Source organism: Hylaeus volcanicus, chromosome 2 (genome assembly GCF_026283585.1).
Source record: "Hylaeus volcanicus isolate JK05 chromosome 2, UHH_iyHylVolc1.0_haploid, whole genome shotgun sequence".
NCBI lineage: Eukaryota > Metazoa > Arthropoda > Insecta > Hymenoptera > Colletidae > Hylaeus > Hylaeus volcanicus.
Window position 1 is genome coordinate 22,273,985 of NC_071977.1, and position 26,066 is coordinate 22,300,050.

Consider the following 26,066-nt stretch of genomic DNA (forward strand, 5'->3'; position numbering starts at 1 on the left):
CCGTCCGAAAGAATACGATAGCTGCACGCGGATTTTAAGTTCAACGTGTACACTTGTGCAATTTTTAAATGAATACAAATTACGAGATCGAGGTGGACAGAATTTTGGAGAAATCTCTGTGTAGTAGTCACATGTCGAAACCCTCCAAAAGAGGAGGCTAGTAGTATACATTTAAATTGAATATTGTAAATTTTCTATGCTGTCTCTACCAATTTCTGGTAATTTGTTATCGATTTAAATATTATGTTCATATAACATCTTCATCGATCCTCCTTAAACACCGACCGAGGTTGTATTCAATCATCGATATTTTTATTTAATTTTATTTTTACACGAAACACTCGTTAAAAAAAAGAAATGTCTGTATCATGCATCTATGCTCTGAAAATCGAATCAACTGCGCTTCCCACCCTCTTTTGCAAACATTCATCGTCTCGAGGTGACTAGAATTTTTCTCAAGGAGCCAAGGAGCGAATTCAACGGGGCTAGATTCCCATGGGGCCTAGAAGGGGCCCCCTTCAGGGCCTGTCGAGGGGAACGACGATTGAAAGGCTGCGCAAGGGTTCCCGGGCTAGATACCAGTTTCCACGTACGGGACTTTCCCTCGGTGCTCGTCTTCACACGGTTCTTCAACCCCCGTGGATTTGTTTAGGCTCACCCCATTTTGCGTTTCCCTCCCCTTTCGCCCAACGCCACGGTTTCTTCCCTCTCGCGACGCGTACGATTGTTCCGCGCTTTCTCCTCGACCGAACACCATTGTTTCAGCTGGAGGACAAACGCGCTAACGAATCGGCTGCAAGGAAGAATGAGGAGATAAACAGCGACGGGGATGCCCGCAGGGGCTGAAATGCTCCACGCGAAAATTCCCCATAGTCATGGTAATGAATGGCGATGCTGCGTTTACGAGACCATGGGTGGGCGAAATACTTAACCGGATAACGATTTCGGATCTATAGATACGTGCGAAGCTTTATCGCGTTACTCGCGCTTACGTTTCTGCATTAATGTCTCTGTGTATGAGTTAAGTTGATATTTAACACTTTCGCTGCGGATGACGCACATGTGCGTCCAACTGAAAATATATGGTTGTTTTTGTTATTTTTCGGTTTTCCTTTCTTTTTGTTCGGCAATCGTATTATATATAAAATAAGTTACCACAAATATATGTTTTTCAAAATAATCATATTAGAATATTTGTAAGAAATTTTTCATTTCAAAAAATACGAATTGCAGCGAACGGCTACTCATTTTCGTCCGCAGCGAAAGTGTTAAAGAAAATAAATTTGTAAGGGTAGATGTTTTCATAATTTTCGTTTTGGTATTTGAATATACAACAAGTGTCCTATAAAAAGTATCTTATTACAAGATCACAGACTGCATTATAGAAAGAAATATTCCTAACTGAAGAAATAGAGACTTGACTCGTCATAAGTCGCTGCCGTGTGCTAAGTTGATCTTTACATTAAATAAATTTGTAAGGGTAGATGTTTTCATGATTTTCTTTTTGGAATTTGAATATACGACAAATGTCCTATAAAAAGTATCTTATTACAAGATCACAGACTGCATTATAGAAAGAAATATTCCTAAATGGAGAAATAGAGACTTGGCTCGTCATAAATCACCGCGAGTGCGTTTAGATCGTCGTTTATCGCTCAAGTAAAATTTGGCCAATCTCTGGTTTCGACCAGCGAGCGGCTTCGGAACTTCTTTTAGGAAAACTTCTTCCCTCTGAAGCCGCAAAAGGAGATGGGCAACAGGCAGAAGCCGTGCAAGCTCTCGATTCCTGGAAGCGTTCGGGTCAGTGGTTCTTAACCTTTTCAACCTCGGTATTCGAAGGAGATGGTCAGTGTTGGATGTACAGTTCAGTAAATGTAGAAATGCGTGATTTAAGTTTTTGAAACTCCCGCGCAGTTGAAGCGAGTAACAGACTTCGAAAATAGAAGAGGTAGCGGTCGTAAAACTGCGTAAATGTCGAACACACGTGTACGAGAGTGCAACCGAATACTTAGTTTATTTTTATGTTGATTTTATTATATGCAAATAAAAGTACTGTATTCTCGTCATAATAAACACTCAATTATCTCCAAAGTGTTATAAGCAACGATAACCTTAAATATTCAACAGTAAATAAAAATCTATAATCCTAAAACCAACGACGTTTCGAATTAATTTCACCGTGCAATTCTCTTTCTGTCGATATTTAAACAGGAATTTGTTGTCCATGGCAGTGGATACCGTCACCGCGAAAATTTCTCCAGATGTGTAAATAACCAAGGGTGACAGAGGCCACGAGGGACAGGAAAATCCGTGAGGAGAGGGGGGTTGCAATTTAGCGAGGGTTGGTGCCAGGTGCGCGTGGCCTCGTCAGATGCGCGGAACGGGTGGACAGACGTGGAAAAATGACGGGAAAAGAAACGGGAAAGGGCGAAAATTTGTCCGGCGCGTGTTAGCATCTGTCGAGCGAACGCGTGTCGTTTCGACCGTCTTAATGTCGCGGCATTGTGCCCGCGAAAAGCCGGACATAAAGCGGAAAAACCGTAATTTGTCGGGCAAACAGTTCGACGACCCCGAAAACGTTTCGCGACCGTATCGCGTTTAGGCGTGTCGCGAGGATTTCGCGCGGAAAATATCTGGGATCCATGGCAATCGAAGAGGATCACCGAAGGTGTATCTCGTTGCGATCGTTGCAGCGTCAGCGATTATTCGGGATTTTTCGAGCAGAAAGATGTTCGCGAATGTTATCTACGGGCGCCAAGCCGAGGATTAACGCAGGCTTTTTTTTATTCGAAACAGAAAAATCAGATTTATCGTTAATTTTAGCGACGGGATGTTTGACACTAGGTTTATGGAGGTTCTAGGTACTAGATTATGGTTATTTTTGGTTGTTGTTCTTTAGTGGTTACTTTCTAGGAATTCTTCGATCACGTTTGAATCTATAATTTGGATGTATTAGGTTGTCTCGAAAGTTTCTTTCGCGAGTTGCACTCAATTATTTTATGTGGTCGTGTTTATATAAATAGACAATCTAATTTTATAGATATTCATGTTGTAACAGTAATGGAGCAAAATGTATCGCGCACAATTCAGTAATGTAACATAAAACATAAAATATTGTGCATATATTACTTAATAAAGCGAAAGAAACTTTTGGGACAACCTAATATATTTTTCTCTATACATTCAGATAAAACTCAGCAAATGGTTTCTGATAAAACATTTGGATGTTTTCTTATAAAACATTTGGAATAGATCGAAACGATCGTAAACCTAGCGTTAAATTTGAATCGTGTCCGATCGAGTCAACCAATCGCGTCTATACATTCTCGAGGGACATGTTTCTAAAAAACTTTGAAAAATTTAAACAGGCTACGAAAATTATACCATTATCTCGATAAGAACAGTTCCCCCAACCTCTGGTGTATTTCCATTCGAGAGTCCCGAAGCCGATCGCCGATTCCGCTCGATGAAGTCCGGCTCAAGCGACGCGTAAATCAGCCGTGTGGTGACATTCGTGGAAGCGTTTAGGGTTTTTTGCCGGCTCGCCTCACGAGAGCTTCGAAATCCGATTAAGTCCTAAGAAATCGAACAATCGCGTATCGTCCGGGCGGCGAGACTCGCCTAAGGGGGTGGAAAAGGAAGCGAGACAGCGAAGAACCGAAGGGATGGTGATTTAGGCTCGGCTGAGGCTTAGCGCGTATCCGTTCAATTGGTTTATGGTCTCGTGCTCTTCGGTGACAATAAATAAGCGTCGAACCGTTTTGTTGGGTGGAAGGGGGTGGGATGGAGGGAGGGGGGGGGAGGAAGGTAACTGAAAAGGAAAGACGAGCCGCGAACGGGGGATCACGTGAACGTTAATGACCGACGAGGGCAAAAGGGAACTCTCGGTGGCGCACCTCCTTCGCCAACGTTTATTACCAAGGACAAATATTTCGATGGAGGTTGCCCGCCTTCATGGGTTTTCCCAAGGTTCGCTCGTCTTTGGGACACCTGTCCCTGGCACGCACCAACCCTGACAAAGCCTCCACGGTTTTAATCTCGTACGGTGGAGATAGATAAGATCGAGAAACACGGGAGGCCTGCCTCGCTAATTTCCTTCTCGAACAAAGGCCGCGCAGCGGACCCCGGTTGAGTAATGATTTTCGACGAGATTATGACATTTTACAATCCGCCGTGGGGGAAAGAAAGATGGTCGCTTCTACGGGAGCAATAAATGGAAATCGATTTAAATGCTAATAGTGGCGTGTTGTTCTCTTACGCCGGAATGTTCCGCGGACCGATTGAATAATCAATTGTAATTTTGGTGGCTTTACGGCAAGAGCGTGCGGGGGGCAAGTTTACTTTAGGAATGGCATTGTTTAGAGTCTTGGTTCGAGAAGCCGTGTGTACGTACGACGATATTTGCAGGGAACCTTAAATGAAGAATGGTAGCGAAATAATTTCGCGAATTATGCTGATATAAGAATTTAAATTGATTCTAGGCATTCCTATATATTATACAATGGAATATCCTTGAAATACAAAGGTAGATACCGATTGATCGAGCAACCTACTACGATTAATTATAATTTTTCGATGTAACTGTCACGATTCATTTTGCTGACGATGTCCCAATCCTAAGAAGCCTAAAATTTGAAATCGAAGCGCTTGCCTGAGCCCACCTAATATTCTATTAATTCGAACTCAATTCGATCTCTTTCCCTCTCGAACCTATAAAAATGAAATTACATCGATTGTTCGAGAAGTATATTAACCGAATTAATACCCTCGGGTCTTTCTATTAATATATTTCTCCGTGATAACCTGTTAGAATACGGGCTCCGACTAGCGCTCGTTTTCTTCTTCTGCCGACAGGTAGCGGTCGTGTTAGCGCAAGGATACGAGTGTTGTCCTATAATTAAACTGTCAAGTGGTCCCGAGGTTTGATCGGTCCGGTGGAAAGGATTAATGGTACGAGTTGTCGGGACGGTGTTAAAGATTTTCTCCATAATTAGAGCGCGATGCGAACCGGTGACGTTTGGAGGCCAGTGTTCGCCAAACAACGGGAGCGTAATCAACGCGTCGAAGACTTGGCGACAATAGAAGGAAAGGTTCGATTGTGCTTCGTGTCCCTTGGTTCGATGCAGTCTGCGCTCCAACGGGACAAACCTGACGTATAATCATCGCCAATAAATGAGCCGATTGCCTGGGACGAGTCCAGCGCGAAAATTGAATCCTCACAACGAGATTTCTTAATTTGACGATTACTTAATTCAAGCAAGTCTAGTCTATCGATTCTCGAGGAGTTGCTCTATTTAATGCTTAATTTCTTCGAGCTTGTTGTCGATGACCTAGTTTGGTACACTTTAAGACTTTCTTATAGAGGAATTTTTCTGGACTGTTTAAATTTAATTTTTATTCCGACTACTACTGTTCTTCGAGCAAATTAAACGTTCTGTTTTAGGATCCATAAGAGAAGCTCTCAATAAGAAATGTTATGATAATTTAGTTTTCCTATTCACTGTAGTCGTCGCTGAATTTGAAGACTTTATGGCATTCCATTAAGAGTGCCATAAAGCAGTGACGACATTTAGCCCAGGGGCGTTTCGTTGCCAGAAAATAAGGACACCCTAAACGTACACTTCCTCAGCGATCATTTTAGTAATACTACTTGCCTTTCACACAACAAGAAGGGTCAATTTCCGAAAAAGGAAAGGACCCTGAAAGTAATTAACTCGGGGGGTCCCGACGAGGAGTCCAGACCCGGGAATAAATGGGGCAATAGTCGAGGAATCGATCTTTGAGACCACTCTACGGGGAAATACGCATTCTCCAAGGAGAGCTCAAGGAAAATAAACGCCGTTGTTCTAGTCGATTGTCGGATGATCCCGGTCCGTGGCACCTGGCTTCGCCTAATTATTATATTGTCCAACGCGGGGACGAGACGGAATTTATTGCATTACGGTTGTTTCCTCGAAATCACCTCCGATTGGTCGAGTCGCCGAAAAACAGTTTCAAGGCTCGTTAGTTCGTCGTAAACCTCTCATAATGTATCATCGACGCGCTTAAAATCGCCACGGTAAACACCCTGGCTGGCCAGGCTGTTCACCTAACGCGACACACGGCCATGACTCACGTATACGCCGCGGAAACCTAATGCGCGGCAGATTCGGACGTTCCATGTAATAACCCAATTAGCGGTCCTGGCCGCGTTCACGGGAGAGATGGATGCAACGCGGTTCGTGTAAAAGCAAACATCCCGTGAAAACGGCATAATTCCTGCGCCGTCAGGGCCGTGACTCGATCCATCAACTCTGGGCTGCATCGATTATACCCGTCGAGTACTCCGCTAAATACTTTCGAATTAATACGTTACAAATAAATTAAATGTGTAGCGTGGAATTCGTTGAACAAATTTTTGGAGGATTTCTCGAAGGGTTGATATAGAGGTGTGCTGCAATAAGGAGGTAGCTTCATTTTTTCAAATTTTCTTTCTTATTACACCACAAAAAAAAAGAAGAATGTTTTAAATCTGCGATTATGTTCTAACGTCAAAACTATAACAAAATGAAGTTACCTTCTTATTTTAGCGCAAGAAAATACCCTGAATGAATCATTTTGTAGATAAGCAGTGAGAGCAATTTCAACTAATTTGGAAAAATAACGCCTAATGAAATTTATCGTCTAAGAATAATTTTTTGCTCTTGTGTATTCTTTTATGATACTAACATCACGAGTTCAACATCGATTTTTTGTTTTATTTCGGAATCAAGAGGTCCGAATAAAAATAAAACATCTCGATCAAGTTAATTTCCCTGGCATTTTCATATCAAACACGTTTCACTTGTGCTTTTTCTCGAAGAATAATGAATTCGAAAGGGTTGCATGTTGAAGTATTACAAACTAACGTTGGCTCTAACCCTAATCCACGCATCTGACAATTGCGAATTCCAGCTAGGAACATTGTCTTGGAACATCCAGAAACCAGGCAATCGCTGTCTCGCCGTTATCAACTGCATTTCGCGAATTAACCCTTTTGCCGCGCGCGCACTGCCGAGAGCACTCTGTGCGGCAAGAGGACGCTGCCACTAGTGGCTGCAGAAATTCTCCTCTACGTTTTGCCATTATCGTATGCTTGAGATACAGTGGTTGCGTCGTACGTGGCGCAGACAATTTAATTATAATCATGAATAATATACCGGGTGGAGTGGATACGTACGTACTAATTGTTTTGGAAAATTCGCGACAAACGCGTCAGTTCGGAGATGAACGAAGATTGATGCCGCGTATAGGTATGGAATGCATTAACCCTTTGCGCTCGAAAGCTGGCTCTCGGTCACCGCTATCTCGACTGCCACAGTAAGTCAACCAGCAATAATATTTGTTTAGCTTGAATTTTTCTTGGAACTGTAAATAAAATGATTGTCGACGAAGTAAAGGTGACTTGATTTTCAAATTTCAAATTAGAGATCTCGCGATCGAAGTGAATCTAAGCTTAACATTCGTCGCAGTTGTTGGTAGATACTAGAAAAAAAAAGTCCTCGAGTGCAAAGGGTTGACACTCCAACTACCAAACAACATTCAATTTGAACGATGCAGTTCGGACGTGGACTTGAAAATTTAAAATTCGATTTGATTTTGGTTTCCTTGGTTGGCGATCGCCGTTCCAGAAACGGGCTGTACCGATGCATACCAACCGAAACTTTTGCCTGGGTCTCGTCTGGTGGCCATGAGGTCGATCGCACATGCGATTCGCGGGCGACCAGTTTCGCAGTAGAGGCGTATAGAAGGAGGCCTTTCTCAGGCAGCATCTTTCTTCCACCAGCGGTGGGTCTGGTCGAGGGAACAGAGACGAAGAAGGGTCTGGTAGCAGGGTCTCCGTGGCATGAAGGGACTCTAGAGAGAAGGAATGTTGTTGTTGTGCCGGGAGGCGGTTGCACCAGGGAGACGGTGGGGTGCAGCGGCACGACCGTCGGCGTGCATCAAGCAGCGCCGGGGAGGGGGGAGTGAGCGACGGGCCGAGGAGAGGGTGGTGGGGCGGCGGAGGCGCAGGAGGGGAGGCAAAGTCAATGCACCGCAGGGGAATGCAACGCTGCGCGCCGCGCCAAGCAATACAGAGCCTACGTCAGAGTGCATTCTACCGCACTTTACGACTACGCCGCTGTCCCGTATACGCGTCCCGTGTGTGTCTCCTTCCCTCCCTCCTTCCCTCATTTTTCTTTCAACCTGTACGCGTGTCCCATTCTATCGTAGGCGCGACGCTGCGTCGTCTACGACCGCGCGTCGACGCTTGCAATTAACCGGTCACTTTGTCCGTTGGACAGCTTTCGAGGTCACCGTTTACCCCAGTTCTCGTCGATCGTGCTTGCATTTTTGGCACCGCTCGTAACCAGTCACGGAGCCTTGGGAGATCGCTTTTCATGGATTTTGGGAGAACTGCGACTGGCGCGGGGGGGGGGGGGGGGGGCTTTAAATAAGACCTCTGATTTAGGTCGAGCCTTCTACAGTGTACACCAAAAGGCCTTTGTGGGAGTCTTTTACAAAGCCATTTCTAGGGAAACCTTATTATCAAAGATAAAGTAAGTTCTCCGCGGTAAAAGAATTGTTTCCAAAACAAAGTACTTTGGAGTCTTTTGGGTCAAAGTTGGCGAGTCTGGTCGACCGATAGATATTTCGAACTGTTGGTCAGACTTCTCAGGGCGCAGTGTTCGACTAGTTCCGCGGATAGAGCTCCAAGGGGAGCCGAGAGGCAGCGACGCGAAGCTGGAGGCCGTTGGTATCGCTTCTCGGAAGCAATGCATCACGCGGCGATGCCGAGGCGGCGCGTGTTACGAGTCGACTCGAATCGAGTTCTCCCGCTAAAGAGGGCAGCATAAAAAGCCCCCGGAGGTGGAGGAGGAAGAGAAGGTCGTGGCGGAGGTGGTGGAACGGGCCGAGAAAGAGGAGTAACGCTTAATGCGGGACCGTGCGCGACGTGTAAGCGATAAAGAAAACTCGCCGGACCCTGGATTCGCGCTTTTGTCGGCTGTAAACAATCTCTAGGGCGCATCGATCTGCCCTGTGACACGTTAGTCTAACCACCGAACGATTTCTGCGAAATGCAAATTTGCAGAATTTCAGCCGAGAGAATAAACGTGTTCTTTCGAGGAAAATAGTAATTGTGGCTTTTATTAGCTTGGGCATGAAACTGATTACGATAAACAAGAAAAAGGAAGGCTGAGAATGATCTAATGGTACTACCGATCTAATTTCGAGCAAGCGTACCGGAATTGTTGCGGAGAATGTTGCCAGTTGCGTGCTGGGTCGACGCAGACTCGATTCTGTAATGGAACCGACGTTTACACCGGCCGCAGGAAATGACGCGTGACGCTCCCCGCCGGAAACGATCGCGCAAGAAACGGGAATGCAAACGTACGTCGCCTCTCAACGGTGCACTCGTGTTCGTGCTCGTGGAAAACGAGGTAACGTTAACCAAGGAAATTGATACCAATAAAGAATTCTAGAATGCAAGTTTCTTCAAACACCAAGAATCACATCTGTCACAACCTAAACCAGACCTATTTTATCGATATAAAAAAGAGTCGAGAAACCCACATTTAAATGAAATCCAATTATATTCCAGTTCGTACAAAACGTTGATCACGGAATGGAACGGTTCCATGAGTGAACGATAACGACGTTCTCTGGAGTACGCAATTAACGTGGTCTGGGTTTTCCTCCTTTCGTAAGTCGCAGCCTACGGACGCCCGCGCGCGAACGCGAAAAGCAAAATTACTCGACCTTACGAAAAGAAAAAAATTATTAAAAAGAAAAAGTCCCGGAGAGTATGGGCAGGAAAACCGCGACGCGTGGTAATTTCTTTCGCAACAACGTTCCCGCCTATCGCCTGTAATATCGGATTCCTTTGTACCCGGCTACTCGATCATCGAAGAAATCCACCTCCAGGGAGAAAGAAAAGGGAGATCGCGCACGCGGGGCGTCTCGAAAACGCGCGCGTATTCGAGCACACGCGACACGTTGGCGAGCTGACGGCGTGTTGTGGTCGTCGTTTGTGCAGTTCAGTCACTCTCGACCGTTCGCATACACCGTCATCCCTCCGTCCCTCGCCCGTCCCTTAGGTCCAACGTACTGCGGGTTTCGCCTCCTTATTGCTCGATTCGTCCCTTCTCTCTCGTACGTTCGTTCGCGATCGCGTTGCTATCGAAATAGGTGTGCGTGATCGCGTACGCCAAGGGTGAGCAACCTTCTTCGTTACTGGGGCCAAATAAAATAAAATAAATATTCCTACGGGATCCATTTAGGTCGAAATCAATAGACATTGCTCGTAAACGTGTCACCTTCAGCGATATCAGTTTGTAATTTAATTAAATCAATAGAAAAAGAATTTAGGAAATCTCTGTTCAATTATCCAACTTGTAATAAGAATGTAAATAAAATAAAAATATCTTTCAAGTCCAGTCTCCAATTATTATTATAGCAATTAAAAAATGTACCAATTGTACGTTGCGCACCACTGGCGTACACCGATGCCTCGTGAAACAGTGTCCGTGTGGTTCGTTCTTAGACGCGCGCTCGCGCTTGTGAAAGAGAGAGGGAAAGAGATTGGCCACGCTCGAGTACAAAGTCCATGTACGTAAGTGTGACTGTGTGCGCGTGCGTGACGCGTACGTGTGAGGGAACGCTAGAGTAGGAAGGGAAGCGCAGCGTGAGTAGCGTGTGTACGCGCGGAGGGCAGCGCATGCGCGCTGCCGAGACCGTGAGGCGCACTGAATGAAGCCCCCCACCACCGCCCAACGACGTCTACTCACACATAGTACGGCGGTCGAGTACACCGCAGGCGTCCTGTTACACGATGCGGCGCTACGAGACGGCAAGAAATTTGGAGCCAAAATTTGGAGTAACAGATTAGTAATTCATTCATGACATTCTTTTCATTGAAAAATTACGGTTTTCATTGAAAGTATTTCATTCAAGAATTTTCATTTGATTACTAATGGTAAATTGTGAATTTTTGATTACGTATTCGAACCTTGCACCTAGACCTGAGTTTAAGATTTGAATTACAAACATTCACAATTTAATAAAAAAAAGAATACTCTCAATGAACCGAAGAGCCATCGCAAACTCTAGCCATAATGCTCTTTAAGATCCTGTCCAAAACTGTTTCGTTCTACCAAGGAATTTTATTTTTTCTAACTCATGAGCGACGATTAGCGGATAGTCGGACGAGATTCGTCGACCAGCATCGGATTGGGCCGCGAAGGCGAAATCCAGCTGGCCGGAATCGTCGTCGACGTCCGACTACATTACCCACAGGCTTCCTCAGTTGTCGCGGCGTCGAGACGACGCGCTACGAGAGGAAATTAGAAATTTGCTCGGCGGAGATGGTCGTAGGATTGTTATTGGATTCGTCACTGCGGGCTGCTGAGTAATTGCGCAGCAAGCCCCAGTGGTAGGAACAATAGCTCGTGAGTGTCGCTCGTCGAAAAAGGAACAGTATCGGCCGCGCCGGAAATATCTGCCCTCTTGCGACATCCTACTTCTTTCAACGGGAACGACCGCGCATCGTATCGAGGAAACAAACGTGAAAGTATCGCGTCAAACGAGCCAAGTTTCTTAAAAAGCGCTCGAGGGACGCTCGAGGGACGCTCGAGGGACACTTATAGAAATTAAAAAACTCAGGAAAGAAACTGAGGAAACTTGTGTTCCTGGGACAGGTGTAAATGGTGTACACTTGAGAAATTAGAGAAATTTCAAATAAAATTTCTATAAATTCACAGTTTCACAAGGGGGACAAAATAGTTGCATCACCTCAATGATGTGATTCTTTTCTTGCTAAATTGAATAGTGTATGCTACCATACTCCTGCAATAACAAATCTACCCTCCTAAATCCCCACAGAATGTAGTATGGCCCCATACTATCAAGAATTAAAAACAATATCTTAATTCTTGATATTGATGCTGTATTTGCGATTCGTCAGCAAAGTAACGCGAAAACTTCGCGATCGCAGGAAAAAGGCCGCAGTGAAGGGTGTTTCTTTTTTCGTGGCAAGACTGGAAGCCACCGGGGCGAACAACAACGAGCGAGAAGCGAGATCTATGAAGATGTTGCGCGTACGACCGGCCATCGGCCGACATATGCCGACTGCTGTGCGTGCGTGCGTGCAGCTGCTATATCGTCCTTTGGGTTTGGTCGGTGGGTGACACGTTTCGCTCGTTGTGCACGGCTGGTACACACGCGGCAGCCAATGGGTATTGATTTGTGGAGCTGAACGCACCGAGCCGCACCCCCCTTTTCCCTTCTGCGTCGCGCAGCGCCGCGTCGGGACGCCGCTAAACAGAGGCTGGCCCGCGCCGCGTGCATAGATACACGCATGAACGTATCAACGTTTCCATACCCCTCGACTGTTAGCAGAGACGAGCAAATCGCGTATTTAAACGAAGAGTTCAAAATGAGAAACAGAGAATGGAAAACGTTGATGAGTTATCTCGTTCGATAAAAAGATCCGATTCTTACTCATTGTTCATAGAGGTTTATAGAGGTTGATACATTTTGGAGGAGGTGTTCTGAAGCTATACGATGGGTTTATTCACTGACGAGGACTACTAATATTCATGAATTATTACAGTCAGAAAGGCTGCTATTTATGTTTCTTGCTACTAAAGGACTATCTCTGAGTCTCTCCTGCGAGAGTCCTACTATTCTAAAAAGACAAAGATCCCAAATAAACCGTATATATCACGGAACTGTTCATATTTGAACACAGCCGTCGATTGGCCTAACCGAATAACCGTTTGATCGAGTAAGTCTTCGCGCATCGTTTCCGTGCATCGCTTGCAACGTACTGCCCATCTTTGGCCCCGGGGCTGCGCCCCCCATCGCTTAATTCGGCCCTGGACACACGCACGAATTCCACGCGCGCACACACAGAGGCCAGACGGGTCGCATACAATTACGGCTTAGGTACACCCCCTTTCGGTGAGCCCCCCGTCGGGCTGCGTCTCACCCTCCTTATCCGCGCACCGGTCGGAGACCGCTCCCCTCCACATACGGGCGCACCCCATCTACTGCAAGGGGGGTGATTGCATCCTTTGGGTGGGTCAGGGCCAGAGAGACAGAGAATCGCGACGGGATTCGGCTAGGTCGAGGGGACGACGAGGGAGAGAGAAAGCTGGCGGGTTCGTCAAACCTCCCGAGGTCCCTGCACCCTATGCCCGGTTGTTACATCACGCACCCTCCGCGGATCCAGGAAATTCCTTCGTTTTGCGGAATGCCGCCCGCTCGTGGAATCCGTGGATAGCCGTCCACGCGGAACGCCACGGGGGATATCGCGGTTCCCGCTTCCCTCCACCCTGCCAGAGTGCACGATTACCTTGCAAACTTCGAATCGCGATTCGTCGATCGGGACGGTGATTTGCATTTCGTCGCGTCACGATGGGGAAACGGGATTCCGGGAGTCGATAGGGGAAATAGAAGAACCGTTTCGAGGAAGATCGCCGGCAGAAACGATGATTTTGGTCACCTGGCCGGTTTGAAAAATCGGGCAATTGTTAATATGCGGGGGACAGGTACAGACCGTAGACTTTCCAAGTAACACAGTTGTACTGGAACAAGTATTCCGTACAATACGAATAATCTAGACCAAAAATTCCAATTTGAAGTAAATTCAATTGCGTGAAAAAGAAAAGCAGCAGTAAATGGCCGGAGAACTTGGAAAAGTGAAAATTCAAACAGGTCAGTCACGCTCCCGACCCGAAAGAGGTGAAGAACGTTCTCCACCGGGGGTGGAGCAGCGAAAGAAACACGGTAGGTGGGACGAAGGGGGGGAGAGATCGACGACGTCGACGATGGGAACTCACGACGGCGCTCGTGCGTCGGGATAAAGGGGTACAAGGGGGAGCAGGTAAACTCGTCTTCTCTCTGTCGGAGAACGAGAAAGCGGTAGAGGAAGAAACGGCAACGAGAAGGAGGAAGGGTGGAAGTGGAAGAGCGGGGACGGGGGAGGCGCACGGCCGAAGTAAACAAGTGGAAGCAGTGGAACGGGACGGGCACCGGTCAGTGCGGTGCATTTGGTGCATTCCTGCAGTCTGCGCGTTGCTGCGACTCGAAGGAGAGAGGAGGAGAGCCAGCAAGCCTAACCGAGTCGAAACAAGACGGAACGAGGGAGGAAGGCGAAGGGAGAGCGAAGGAGAAAGAGCCAAGCACTGCAACGCGGCACGCCACTTTGGACCGACGGACGCAAACCGCATTCCCGGCCGTGACCTTCGCTAGGACATCGCCACTGCCCCCACCCCCACCCGATACGACTCCTCTACCCCTTCCAACCTCACCCCACCTCGCGCCGTTTCTGATCCTCCGCTCCTCCCGCGGACCAGGCAATCGTCTTTCTTTCTTTCTTTCTTTCTTTCCTACCTCCTCCCTGCGCTCTTTTCCTCCTCCCCCCCTTCCGACGGCTACAGCCAGATCGAAGAGGACGCGAATCCGCGCAGCATCCACGGACAACGTCTCTTTCTTCGGCTCCTTTCCCACCCCGAGGAACCAGCCTCGCTGGAGACTGTCCACCGGACTCTCCATTTGGTCACGAGTTTCCCTCCGCGACGCGGTTCTCTTTGTATTTGCTACGCGAGGAAATCGATGGAGGTCCTCGCGATTCGAAGATAAAACTGACTTGTGTATTACAAAATACAACCCTAAACGAACCCACTTCTGCCACGGGAATTCTCTGTCGACGGGGTAAACGTGCCTGATCGGCCAAAATAGTTGCAAACGACTATAGCTAAACTTCCCACGATCCACGAGGTGCGAGACTTTTTTTCCTCCCTCTCTTGCACGCCGTTCCACCTCCAGCGAGAAGGTATTCGCCTCGGTTTTGGAGGAACTAAATCCGTTGGTGATGAGCCGCGCGAATGATATGATTCACGAGCTAAAAATAGGCCGAGAAGAAGGTCTCGCAACCGAGGGTTCGGAAACGCCTCCGACTTGAACAAAGTGCAGCCGAATTTTTTTTTTGTGAATTGAGAAAAAATATAATTCATGCAATGTTTAGCTAACTAGAGAAAAATGCGAATGGGGTTCACGATAAACCCTATGTAATAGTTCATTGATGAACTTCCATTTAAGTTGGGACTAAGTAGAGAATATTCTTTCTACCCTTGAAGAGAATTCAAATCATAAGGGATAATAAACTATGTATGATTATAATAAAATTTCTGGTCAGAATTATTTATAACACTATGCTCCAAAACAGCAATTCTCGTCCCGATCATGCATCCCTCGTTACACACCTCCTTGACCCGACTCATTCCACGAGTCAACATTATCCTTCAATTTAAAATAAATAAATACGCGAAACGCGAGATGGATTTTCGTGAAAGGCTCTCACGGAGCCAGTTTTAATTTCCTGCCGCGACGAGGCCAAAGACTCCACGGGCGCTCTGGGACACCAAAGGCTCTAACCGTGTGGGTACGCGAGAAGAGAAGCGAGACGCCGCAAAAGAGGAGCGCGATCCAAGGGGAAGGGGGGGCCAAACAGGGCACGGCCCCCAAGAATTTCAGAGTCCTCTCCTCGCGCTCTTTCTCTAATTTACGAGCGGTCGCCCTGAATTCGAGCAAATATTTGTCCAGCGCGCGTCCGACTAACGGGCGTATATGAGAGAAAAAGGGTGCGTGGGAGGAGCAACTAGGGGGGTGAAAGGACGAAACGAGAGAGAAAACTGGCCAAGAGCGACGGGGAACGCGAGCACCAGCGAGAATCATTCACAGTTTCTCGAAAAGCGCGTTCCCTTCGCGCTCAGACTAATATTTTCCCCGGCTATGTTATACAGGGTGTACGAGTCTCGAGACGAAGGATGACTCTTTGTGCAAAGAGGAATCGAAAATGTGGAAAATAGCTTTTAAAATAGCTGTAGAAAACAATTCTCTTCCACGTATACGATTAGTCCCAGCTCGAAGAAACTCTTCCTGTTTGTAGTACAGCCGACGAGACACCCTGTATACCTGCCATACCTCTCCCTGGAGGCTGGTCCTTCGCGTTCCCTCCGTCGACCTTGCATTTCGAGCTCCGAAAGACTCTCTTTGTAGCGGACCGCCTCGTGAAGTCTAGCCGGAAGCACCTACTGGAAAGTATTCGTCCGAGAGGGAAGAAGAAGGCGAGTAGACGACGAGTACCTGGAAGTCGTGTTAACACGCGCTGCTGGATGCTACAAGCCGCTCCAATTAGCATCTTCTTTTTCTCCATCGACTTCTTTCGCCTTCTCCTCGCGCCTCCTTGGCTTCCTTTTCAGCCGACTCGCACACGACGGACGAGCACCTGTTGAACGGACACTCTGAAAGACGCCGTGGATAGGTGCCAGGTGTTCCGCCGCGGACTCTAATCGTTTTCTCTTCGTTGCCAGCCAATGAAACGCTAAATGCATGGAACCGTTTCCGCGGGGAAGGCACCCTGGCGGCTCGACTCCCATTCCATTTTACGATCGTTGTTTGGAAGACGATCGCGGACCGGATCGATGAATCGAGGGGTCGATTGGGGATCGAGTTAAGTAGAGGCCAGGTGGAGCTAAATTATATTTGCTTGGTTACGTCGAAAGGTCGCATGGACGTTAATTATTTCTATAGAATGTATAAAACTTTGCGTGAAATTTTTATGTGAATTGTTCTCACTTCTCGAAACATTTCCAAGGAAATCCTAACTTGGAAATTTCAATTAATCACGCCTTTAAAATTCTCGAGTACCTAATCTTTCTACAATTTCAACGGAAATTCATGCTTGGTTATTCTGCAAGAGCATGTTAAACTTGTCGAGTTACGACGAATAGTCGAGAACTCTCTATTCTCTCTAGGAAACTTTTTAGAACGACGCTATGACGTCTATCTTGACGACAAGTTCACGGAGTCAAGTGCACGCTTTATTGATTCGTAACCTCGTCTGGGAGGGAGACGCGTTAGCGTCGTCGCGGTGCATTTTCCCCGGTTAGGTTCGCGTTCCGACGCAACTTTGCGAAACAATCTTCCAAGGGGATCTTCGACCGCGGCCTTGCGCTCTGCAAAAACTCGTAATCCCGCTAAAACCTTCGCGAAGTCACTAAAATACCATTACCGCGACCGCGGTGCGCCTGCATAATCCTGATTCCCATTATACGGTTAGTGGCGTAACTTTGCGTAATTAGTCACACGCGTTGTTTACAGCGATTAAACTCTGTCTGAACGCCGATAACTAAAAGATTGTTTTTGGGAAAAAGCGACTCTTGATAACGGCAAAGAGTTGCTAACAGTAATAATTAATAATTGAAGACTGCTTGGAAGCTGTTGATAGCTAAACGGGAATACTATCGATATATTCGTGAGGTTCTTACGATGAAAATGAGCTCAAACACGACCGCATTCGCGATACTTTTATTATACACGGTGGAGTGTTTTTAAAAACGACTCGATTTTTGTATAATTAAAAGTAGTCCGAATGGAGCCGTGTTTGGACTCATTTTTACCAAGAGAGCTATGCCAATTCATCGATTCTATTTTTATGAAGATAGATTGGGAAATTAAAATCCCTAGCCTGAATAGATCAGCCTACCATTATTTTAGTTTCTCTACAATATCTCTGAAGAGGAAAGACCGAGCGTTATGAAGTAGAAAATATTTAATTCCCCCGCGTTAAACGGAAACGAAAAATGATTTTTATTTTCCGATTTTTCTAGCGAGTCAGCGAAAAAGAACGATTCCAGGACCGCGAGCAATGCGGAGCAGTCGGGGCCAACCCTCGATGCACGGTCGGCCCGCTCCCGCTGGGCGAAATACGTCGGCATCCAAATAATTCGGGATGCGCTCGTGTGAGATATGAATGAGAGGAGTGGGTACGGCGTGGCGTTGTTTACTGTCTGGCAGACACGGAGTAGAAGAAGCCCCCGCGTGTGCACCGACGAAAAACGAGAGACGGACGGTGGACGAGGAGGAAAAGAGGAGAGCGGTGTCCAACGGGAGCGAGGGAAACGGAGAGGGGCCAGAAAGAGAGAAGGATTTAGTGAAGTCAAGAACGAGAGGGAGAGGGATCGAGCCGAGGAAGAGGGGGGCCCGGTACGAGGACGGGGACCGGGCCCAGGATTCGAAGAAAGAAGAAACGGGGAGTCAACGACCCAACGAGAAGAGCCGTTTCTGCGTTAAGGCGCGCTCGAACCTGCGCAAAGTCTTCTATTACCGATTGATACGCGATCGAGCCCGCTTCTAGCGGAATTCCACGCAGGTGGTGACCGTTTCGATCAACGCGAAAGATCCTGCGTCACGGATCTCTGGGCTGAGACACTGTGCCACGTCTAGGATTAATACATCGAGTAATTTTTCCATATGATCGAAACTGAGAATATTATTTTTATTTACCAATTTTCAGAGTTTAGACTTGAACGATTCTCTACACAAGTTCCGAGCACCTGAGTTATGGGTCGAGAAGGGCCACTACCGTCGCATAATAAGTGAGCCTTTGTTCTTACGACCATACAAGGTACTAATTTATTCAAAAATTCCTTCGGGGCGCGTTTCAGTAACGTCGGCGGTGGTCGATCGAAAATCGGTAGAATATCCGCGATTTATGCAGAGCCCCCTACCCCTCCTCCCGCGCGTTACCCATAAAAGGCGCGAAAGAAACTGTACAACAACTCCTCGATCATAAAGTTATCAGCCTCCAGCGTTCCCGATTGAGTGGAAATAAACGCGTTGTAACTGCGATAAATCACCGTAGATATGCACCGATGGTCACCTAGCAAGGCTGCTGCGGCGGCCGTTGCGTCAGTGCTTGCCGCGAGAAAGGAAATCGCTGTTATGCGAGGATCGAGAATCTAACCCTATGCACTCTCAGTGTCAAAGATTCATTTATGGGAGTTGTCGTAACCGATTGTAGTTAGAATTAAAAGTTAGAATTGAAAGTTAGAATTATTTGCGACGGGGTTAATGGCTGACCAATGGAAAATGGGTACATTTCTCAAGATATGTTCATGATACTATTATGGGTGGATTCGTGGAGTTCTCTCGATGAAAACGAGCCCGAACACGGTCACGCTCAGACTACTTTTAATTACACAAAATTCGGGTCGTTTTTGAAAAACCGTGTATAATCACCCACTGTGTATAATCAAAGTATCCCGATTGGGGTCGCGTTTGGGCTCATTTTCATCGCGAGAACCTCGGGAATCTGTTGATAATACTCGCATGAAAATATTTTGGGAAATGTAGAAGTTTCGATTGTTTGATGTAGGTGTGGAGATCGAGAGCACCGAACTCCTCATTGATCTTACTTTAAGACTTACGCATGAAAGAATTACAACGGTTAAAAAATAGATACACGTAGTAGGGAGGTTACAACTGTTCCTCTGCACCTCTTCGAGGTGCGCCGCTCATCGAAGCAAACGGTTTTCGTGGAACGCGAAACGCGCGCGGGACTCGCCTCTTCCTTCGAATCGTATGAATGATTGTCGTTGTCGCAGCGTGGACGTCAATCTCATGACGTCACGGGGGCGACGGCGGTCGTGTTACGACCGTGCGACCGTTATGTGACCGATTGGCACACGACTGCCGCGCCGCGGGCTGCCAGCACCTGTGTACGCGACTCTTCTTCTTTCCCATGCTGGCCGGATTATTCGCTAGGCCTGTCTTGCGCGCACCTCGCGCAGGAAAGGGTTCAAGAATTCGGTTACAAATTCTTTGCAGCAGAACAGAAATAATAGATTACTACAGACGACAAAAATAATAGATAGCTACAGTTATTTAAAAAAGAAGTTAACAGTAAAATCACCAGTGTATAGGATTTCGAGGAGAAAAGCGCGGGCTCGGTTCGTCGTCCGCGTGTTTCCGCTCCCCGTTGATCGACGACGACGCAGGGCGTCACGCCGGGCGAAAAAATTCCAAATCGGCGCGCTTAAAGGCACGCCAGTTTCGGCGAGTGGGATTGATATGGAGATTAAGGAGAGTGGTGGGGTCCTGCGCGCGAGAGATCGAGTCGAACAGCGAGGTGGAACGGACCGAGCGAGGCGTGTGAGCAAGAGAATCCCGCGGCGAGGAACCGAGACGTAGCGTGAGGGGGCCAAGAGGGTCAGTAGCTCTGCGTTCTCATGCATTCCGCTCTGTCATGGCGGCCAGCGACTCAGACACGCTTCGTCTGTCCTCGTTGTGCATGTACTCCGGGGGCAACGTGCAGTTCGTCCTCGTCGCTAGAGGAAAGAGAAGAGTGGATGGGGTGTAGAGGAAGAGGGTCAAGGGAGGTGGCAAAGACAGCAGGGATGGGGGTGGGGTAGGGACAGACGGAGGGGAGCGCCCACCGCGATAAATGCACCACGGCGAAGGCGCACACGTTCTCTCAGGGCCTCCTTTTCCTTCGAGGCCCTTTTGCGTCGCGACGTAAACAAGCCACGAGGCCGCGTTATCGAGTCAATACCGCGGAAATCATGTCATGCCGAATCGATCAATTTCTCACTCGATTGTTATCAAATTATTCTTATATTCTTCGATATATCCTCACGAAAATATTATCAACAGATTCCTGAGGTTCTCGCGATGAAAATGAGCCCAAACACGACCCCAATCGGGATACTGTGATTATACACGGTGGGACGTTTTTCAAAAACTACCCGAATTTCGTATAATTTTAAAAGTAGTCTGAATGTGACCGTGTTCGGGCTCATTTTCATCGGAAGAGTCTTACGAATCCATTGATGATACTCTCGCGGAGATATCATTGACAAATATACATTCATTTTCAGAATTGAAGTAGCAAAATAGATAAACTAAAACCATGGGAACAAAAGAAGCTACACAACCCGACCGCGTGTCCCGATATTCCCGATCGATCGTATCGACGGGGAAAGAAAGCTCGCGGCGCGAAATAATTCAACGAGGAAACGCAAGTTGCGAGACTAGGAGGAAAACGTCGTCGTATGATTCCAGGACAGGCAGCAGCCGTAAACACGACGTGGCGCGACGCTTTTATTGCTAGCATGCTAACCACGATCAGCGTATTCAATCAGCTCGTGCTTTGTTGGACCGAAATATCCGAGACGCGGCAGTTTTCAAGCGGCTGACTTTCTCGGAAAGAGGCCGATGGATGGAATCGCTTGGCCGTAAATTCCAGAGACGTCATTCGACCATTGCCATTGGCGCGTGGGGGAAAAAGAGGAGGGATGCTTACTCGTCGAGGAAAAATCCGCGAACAGAGAGCGGCGCGATTCGGCGGGAAACGTCCCGATAAATTATTTCGAAGACGACGAGGAAACGTCGGGGAGAAATCGAAACGAAGAAACAGAGTTAGTAAAGTGTCCTCGCTCGGTAACGTGGGTACTATCGTATATCTTCCAACAGGAGGGCGGGAACGTCGTCTTTCGCGAGAGGGGCACGGCGACGGAAGGGTGAGAAGGGTCCCAGTAACGCGCGACCGCCGACAATAATGCCGAAGAAAGGGCACATGAATGCCTCGTGTTATGCGCCGCGTGTTTGCACATGCGCGGGAGCGATGAACTTGGGAAGAAGGTCTCCCGAGAGAGTCTCGTCTTCTGCATCCCCAGGGCTCGCAGGGTCGGTGGTCCTACGTCATTCCCGATGTTCTCGAGGCGATGGCAAACCCCCTTTCGATGATAATCGTCTACCGCGTCTATCTAGTCCTGCGAGACTAACACACCCCTTGGTGATGGGCATGGGAACAATGGAGTAACGAGGAGTTTTGGAGCGAAAGTGACCTAGTTGCGTTCGTGTTCGAAATTTGTAATAGGTGTTAAATCGAAATTTTGGCAGATTAAATGTTTTGACATGTAAAAAGAAGTTACGAAAGCATTTGTAGTTGCAAAGGTTTCGAGCGAGTGTTTATAAAGATTTTTAGCAGAAGATGTATGGATCGATTTTCGCTCTATTGTTATTCAACGCGAGAAGTTGCGAGAGTCGGGGTACGAAGGACTCGGTGCCCCGTCCCGAGAAAGCATGGAGCACCGGAGATCGGGACTGGAGCGATCGACTACGAAGACGACATTCCACCGGTACCTGTCCTTAACTCAGCCTCCTACAGTTCGCATTCACAGCAATCGCCTCTGAGTACCCTTACACGGCTTCCAACTTCGACTGGTGTTATAACTCCTACTCAAAGATCTATTCTAGCTTAGCATGTTTCAAATTCCAATTTTCATCAAAATTAAACAAAAATCTTCGAGATCAAGTTATTTTCTCCAGCGCGGTAAAAATTCTGCTGCATTTAATGAGACCTTCGATATCTAAGACTAATTTCAACAAACCTACAGAAGACTGCGAGTCTGGGGAAACTCTGTACTAAAAATTCTCTAAATACCAAGCTTGAAAAGATTAAGAACCACTGGTAATGGCCTCGTGCGGACGAGGAATCTGAAACGGGAACCGCGGAACATCACCGGGATCGGAATCGGTGAGAACGCGCTCGTGGCGAGAAACAGGAAACGCGTCCGACTGTTTCGATACGTTTTTCTAATCTCGCTCCGTTGGAACGTGCCCGAGGTTGTTGGGACTGGCTGCGTGAACGCCGTGCCTGGTCAGCGACAAGCGACATTTACGCGAACGCAAAAATGGAAAGCATCGGTTATTCAGGAATGCGATGCATACGATGCACGTCGCGCGCCGATTGCCATTGAAAATAACCGTTCCAGTCGCGATTATTCATACGTTACGCAACAAGCTATACTTTGCATTGTGGAACGACGCATGCGGGACGAGAACACGAAAATCATGGCCAAAATAGAATATTTAATAATTAATAATTAATAATATTTTCCAACGATATATCTACGGATATTGAATTCTAAGAGAGAAATATTAAGAATAGTAATACTTTTGAATAATAAAATGGCTACATACAGGAATGTTTGCTCCCAGTCTGGCTATCGAATGAGAACCGCTGCTCGCGGCTGCGCGGGCGTACGCTGGCACAGGAAATATGAATGTAACGCCGAAAATTCATTCATAATAAGATCTCGTTAGTATAACGGAGGCGTGCGATTTAAATTTCGGGGGCGTCCGGGGACGGTCGTTAACGGGAAAAGGTTAACGAGATCCGCTGATATATAACACGGTCGTTTCCCTAAATCGTGGGAATATAATAGGCTAATAGCGTGGCTTGCGCGCGCGATCGAGTGGGCTGCGCCATTCAATGCGTGGGCTCGTTCAAGAATTTATATAGAAGAACTAACTGTTTCAACAAAGACGTTCTATTCGCTCCAAAATTGGGCAAAATTTCATCCAACGTACAAATGAAAAACGAAAACAACGTATGGGAATCTATCTTCACAATAGTCGTCTCGATAAGAAAAATGAACATGATTATAATAAATATTGTAATTTTCGTGAAACGAATAACGTGTCTGAAATCAATTAATTTCCTCTAAAGAGTTGTTATTCTACGTACAATTTGAAATTCCTGTCTGGCTAAGAATGTGGTTCGTATCGTTGTAAATATTTATATATAGCGTTGCGTACGTACTTTGTCCATGTCTCTTCGTGGCAGAGGACGCGCCGTCAGTGAATATCGTTCGATCGTTGACGTTTGCTCACTTTTCCCCGGGTTCACGTTTCCCCGTACGAACGGTAATATATATCCGTGGCGTGGTTGCTTCCCGTACGAGCCATCGAACTTGTAACGCACTGTAGAGGAGGAGCCGGGACCCGTATTATGGGAACACACACGCCTGAACACGTGTGTCTCGCTTCCTGCGACGGGCCGGAAGTCTCTATAGTACTATGGCGCACCGTAGTGTAGCGTGACCACGCTACAAGGGCCATTACTACCTCAATGGCAAAAAGAATGGTCCAATTACCGGTTAAAGCCACGTTGCTCGTCGTTACTCCTTTAATGCGTTTTTCGTGTGGGCGTGTGCACGCCTCTCCCTCTTTCGCGCTCGTTTCGTCCTCGGATCGGTATACTACGCGCCACTAGAAGCGTCGAGATTTTCGGGTTCGCGTTCACGGTCGAGCATATATCGGGTCAACGTCCCGCCGGTTTCCATCGACGTTCGACTTCGTGCCATAAATAAAAGTGTCCTTCGAACGACGCGAGAAACGATTTCCGGCCGAAGGTCCCGGCAATGGCGTGTTTACGCGAGCTCACGACACTCCCGACTCCGCGGTATCGTCGATTGCTCCGAAATTGTTCGTTTCCAGCCACGTGCTTCGTCGCGACGCGTGCGTCTCTACACCGTGATCTTCGTAACACAGTCCACGCACTGGTATACGTTACACCTCTCGTCCGGTGTCCATTCGGCCAACGATCTTTGTATACAAACACCACGAGAACTATCTGAATATTTTCGGTGAGCTCGCTCTTGACACCAACCAGCGATATGTTTATCCAGTCCCAACAGGCAAGGCACTCGCGCACACGCGTTAACCGTAGCTCCATGGTCGTCCACGGAAAAATTGTAGAGGGGGTAAACGTGGATCGGCGGGGATACGATTCACGAGAGAAACGCGAAACAACCGCACCGCGGCACGGTCCGTACCACACTGAGAGTGATCGCTGGCGCGTCACGCTTACGGCGATGCGCAGACGCGAGCTGCGCACTCGCTGCTGCGCAGGACGCGGCAAGCCAGTGTGCCCGCTCTCCGTTCGCTAACACAACACGCACTCACGCAGGCGCATTGCACGCACCCACACATGCGTACATCTTTACGACTCCTCTGCGTGTATACGCGATGCGTTGCCGCGGGTGGTAAAGGAACGAGGGGTGGGGAACGAAGCGAGAGGGGAAAAGAGAGAGATTCGAAAGAGGGGTCGAAACAGACCCGTTAGTTCTCAGAAGTGGACCGCCACCGCTCGCCGCCAAACAGACCTGTAACCACGTACCGACCGTGGTGGTTCTCTCTCGCCTGCCACCATCGGCGCACTGCTTTGGGGCCAACCGACGTGTCCTGTGACACGCGAGATACACGCAACGAATTTCAGCCCGCGATTCCGCTATCTCTACAAAATTTTAAAGAGGATTTTAAACGAAAGACGAAGATATAGATAGGCTCTCGAGTTTCCCTTCTTTGGAGGGGTTAAAAACTTGGAATCAGTTACTGATAATAGATAAATTTGTCTACATTCGAAAATAAGCTGACACTTGCGAAACGAAAATAAACGAAACAAGAAGTAAGTATAAGAGTAAGACAAACGAAGACATACATAAAAGAGAAGTTGAATTAAAATAAATTCACTTTCCATTTTTCGAAAATACCGGCAAAGTCCCCCCCCCCCCCCCCCTTATGTCTCTTATTGGCCTCAAAAGAGACACGCTCGATTTTCATGTGCCTCGCGATAAACGAACGGAGAAACGCGCGGTTCTGACGCAAGCTGACCGACCGGCCATTGATTAGATACAAGTGTTTACTCGAGTGACGAACGCATACCGATGTCATGTGTTTTTCACAGAAATCCGGTGGAACGGAGTCAAGAGGCTCGTAAATGTCGACGATGAAATTGGGAGAAAAACCGGTTATCGCCTTTCTAGGGGGAACGGAAAAAGGTTTACGGGCCTTTGCGCGTGTGGGAAAGCGTCGCTCGCAAGCGTTTCGCCGAAACGCGACCTCGGGCTTTCGTCTAGTTTTTCTCGGTCGTGTAAAAGCCGACAAGTGGCCGAGGCGGACCCCGAAGACGTACACACGAGGATCAACATTTCCTTTCTTCCATGGAACGGTGGCACGGGCATCGTGGGTGGCACTCCGTAGCGTGTCCACGAGCGAAATGAGAAAGCTGCCTCGTGGAATCTACAATTATGATACTTCGACGCACGTTGCCGACATTTGCATCTCGGAATCTCCCGATTACCATACCAGGAAACTCTCATTCTAGATACTCCAAAATTCTCGTTTTACTAAAAATTGGATTTTTGCATTGTTGGGATCGTTGAGCCGAGAAACCTTTGAGGGTTTCAAGCCTCTGTTAGGAGTCCACTCTCCTTTCTCCCGATTTCGTGCAAAGGATCAAACCTCTGGCTCGTATCCTGTCCCGTTCCTTTTCTGGACGATCCCCGAGACGCGCACGGGCGGTCTAAGAACTGCAAGATTCATTAACGGTTCCTCGGCACGGAGGCGGGCACGCGTGTGTGTACAGCGGCCCG

General features: G+C 47.5%; 1 protein-coding gene across 5 annotated transcripts in view; it reads right to left on the reverse strand.

Moving 5' to 3' along the window:
* The window catches only part of LOC128884672 (serine/threonine-protein phosphatase 4 regulatory subunit 1-like), a 163,869-nt gene that overhangs the window by 23,486 nt on the left and 114,317 nt on the right, over window positions 1-26,066 (reverse strand). The window contains exon 1 of one of the 5 annotated variants that reach the window (XM_054138188.1): window positions 23,453-24,381. The exons of the other annotated variants lie outside the window; for them this stretch is intronic. The gene's annotated coding sequence lies outside the window, so the exon portion shown is untranslated. Of the gene's footprint in view, window positions 1-23,452; window positions 24,382-26,066 lie in introns of those variants that run through there. 5 annotated transcript variants of the gene reach the window in all.